The 3,088-nt window shown below is 43.0% G+C and overlaps 1 long non-coding RNA gene across 2 annotated transcripts; it reads left to right on the top strand.

Annotated features, from left to right (window-relative positions):
* Nucleotides 1-338: 338 nt before the first annotated feature.
* LOC109492588 lies at nucleotides 339-3,005 on the top strand. Of its 2 annotated transcripts, none has more exons than XR_002146511.3 (3): nucleotides 339-653; nucleotides 757-920; nucleotides 2,714-3,005. It is a non-coding gene; the product is annotated as an uncharacterized LOC109492588 (long non-coding RNA). The 2 variants fall into 2 exon arrangements; XR_002146510.3 differs by having other exon boundaries at nucleotides 341-653; nucleotides 757-914.
* Nucleotides 3,006-3,088: the final 83 nt, after the last annotated feature.

Raw genomic sequence — 3,088 nt, 5'->3', positions numbered from 1 at the left:
GGTGTAATTTAATTTCTTTCCAGTCATAGGTCTGTGAAAATTTGCATACTGCCATGATGCAAATAATTTTTTTTTTTCAGAGCACCTCATTATACTCCACTGGCTTGGAAGGATTTTATAAAATCAAGCCTATCCCTCTTCCTTTGACATATGATTTTGGTAAATGATCATCATATCAGACAGTTGCTGCAAGATGGTACCCCCAACTCCCAAAACATTCGTCTGGGAGGAAGAAGTTCCCTTCCCCATTTCTATCCCCCGAAAGCTGTTTGTCTGAGCCCTCTAGGGCAGGCAGCCATCGCCCAGTGCAGCAGAGCAGAGTGAGAAGTCCTTTTTAGGCAAGATATTAAAAGGAGTTGGCTGAGCAGATCTAAAACCCTTGGTCAACAGGGCGGGGCCAGCCCCGGGGCAGAAGTATTACTTCACAGTTGCATCGGCTTCCTGTGGCTGCCAATAGAGGCGGCATCTGGCAGCCAGCCCACCGCAGAGAAGAGGGAACTCCGCAGAGAAGAAACTAGCAACGAGGCCCCAAAGGTGGAAGTGCAGCCTGAGAAACTTGAGCCAGCCCGGGACTGTGCCGGCCTTGCCACTCACTCTGCAGGGTGTGGCGTGCAGGACCCCTCCGGCTTCACAAGACTGATATGCCTCCTGTGGTGAGCACATTCCATATGCACTTTCCACACACTATTTCATCCCTATCATTTATTCCATATCATAAGGCTATTAGGCAGGTGCTGTAATTTTTCCATTTTTCAGACACAGAAACGGAAGCCCAAGGAGGTGAAATAACTTGCCCCAGGACGCACAAGCAGGAAACAGAGGAGCCAGGATTCAAACCCCCTGTGTGGCCATCCCTGGAGCCCAGACTCTGACCGCAGCAACTTCAGCTTTCAAGTGAAAATCAAGATGATGAGGTAAAGGTTAGTGCTGCCTCCAACTGACACTGGGGATTGGAGCAATCTTGTCTCCTCCCTTGTAGGTAATATTTTGGGTTTCCTTCCTTGCACACAACCAGGCAAATGACTGCAATTCTAAAACGAGATAAATATAAAAACAAGAAGTGAAACACTACAGACACCTGAAACCCGACCATTTCTGCAAGCTCGAGCTAGCAGAGTCGCCTCGCAACAGAAATAGTTCTGTCCTGTTTAGATAGGCTTTGTTTTGCTACATGGCTGCATATGCAGTGAAGTGATATCAAGTCCTGAGGGTCCACTCCTTTGATGAGTTAAACACACAAAGGCCTACATTTTGATGTAATCTGATAGCATGTAGTTAAGTCCTAGACAAAGTGCAACTGTGAGGAAGTGATAAACCCAACTTCCTGCACAAAGCCGCCTGAGATAACACTTTCCATGGACTGGAGAAAAAAAGAGAGAGAGAGAGAGAGAGAGAGAGAGAGAGAGAGAGAGAGAGAGAGAGAGATGATTGCTACAGAATTTTAAAAGAACTATTCCATTCTTAAATAAACCCTTCTCCATGGGGCTCCAGCAACAGCTAAATAAAACTGACTGCAGTCAGGTGACTATGTAGTATTTCCACATATGACTTAATTCTCACTTTTATTCATAGACAGTGTCAATCACTGGAGATTCACTTGATTTTTTTCTCTTAAGAGTACTTTAGTTCAAACTCAAAATCTCAGGTATCTTCTTGGCCAGAACATCCCTGCAGTTGACCAAGAACTCGAATTGAGGGAATTGAGTTTGCATTAACTGGCTTAATGGTGTTCCCACTGAGTCATTAAAGAGGTTGAATCAGTCTGAATAAACACACATTGGAAGAGTTGTCAGATTATGGAAGGACCAATAACTATTTCCACAATGCCAAAACAAGGTCAGTCATGGTTTCACTAAGGGTTCTCAAGAATCATGTCCTATCTAAACAACCAATAAGGGCTGACTGTGCTGGGAATATTCTGTGAATACATTTACTCCTTTACTAATATCGCAAATATTGTAGAGATTTTTATCTCACAATAGTCCCCAAAGAGCACCTACTATGTGCTAGGAAATACAATAGCAAACACAGAAAGAAACAGCCCCTTCCCTCAAAGACTAGTTAGGAAGATGAATAAAGTAAACATAGAAATATGTGTAAATCACAAATTTTATTGAGTGCTTTGACGAGAAAGAACAGGGTGGCCTGATTTCGGTTTTGGATGAGGTGATCACTTCCCTGATGATGTGATATTTAGGCCTGAATCATTCAAGCAGACCAAGAGGGAGGGAAGACAGTTTCGGCAGAGAAAACAGGCCATATCAAGGCCTTGAGTTGGCAAACAGCATGGTGCCTTCAGAAGCTAAAGGAAGGCCATGTGTCCAGAATAAATTAAATAAGGAGAGAGAGAGTCTGATATAATCCTGGAAAGCACAGAGGAGCCAGATCAGGCAAGGGCCTTGCAGGCCATGTAAAGAAGTTTGGCTTTATCGTGAGCTTACTGGAGATTATTCCAGAAAACACTGCTGAACCTCTAATAGTGTTTTGTTTGTACATTGTTTACTAGGCAAGGCTCTCAGAGAAATGAAGCAGCCCTAACATTCTTTGGGGAATATTGTGAGATAAAAATCTCTACAAGTAATCTGGATCATTAAAGGTATTCCCCTCAGTTCAGCCAGTTCAGCCAAGCCACAAACTGGGAGGGGGGAAAAATCAGAATGATAAAAAAATTTAACGAACCACATGTCATTTTATTATTTTGATATGATTATAGAGTCACTGGCCATATGGACAAATCCTCTTGTTTTACAAAAGAAACTAAGGCCCAGAAATAGACTTCGGAGATTCCTTTGCTGCAGTCATTGGGATGGGAAAGTGAATGTCCTGCTGCTGAGAATATCACAATGGATCTGAAAAACTGGGCTTCCAACTTGTAAAACCAGTTTCAAGTTTTCTTTCATTAGGGCTTCTTAATGTGTTGGTTTTATTCCACAATCAAGTGATGCTTTAAATCTTTCAGGCACAGGTTAATAAAAGTCATTTTTTCCTCTTGTGTCTATTTCCAAGCCCTGACCCCTATGTTTCTGAGAACCTACTCTGCATAAACCCCACTGGCTACCTGGCCCTCAACTGATGGGTTTTGAAGCAC

The sequence above is a fragment of the Felis catus genome, chromosome D2 (genome assembly GCF_018350175.1).
Source record: "Felis catus isolate Fca126 chromosome D2, F.catus_Fca126_mat1.0, whole genome shotgun sequence".
NCBI classification, from domain to species: Eukaryota; Metazoa; Chordata; class Mammalia; order Carnivora; family Felidae; genus Felis; species Felis catus.
The sequence above is the reverse complement of the archived record's forward strand: the minus strand, read 5'-3'. Positions and strand labels throughout refer to the sequence as shown.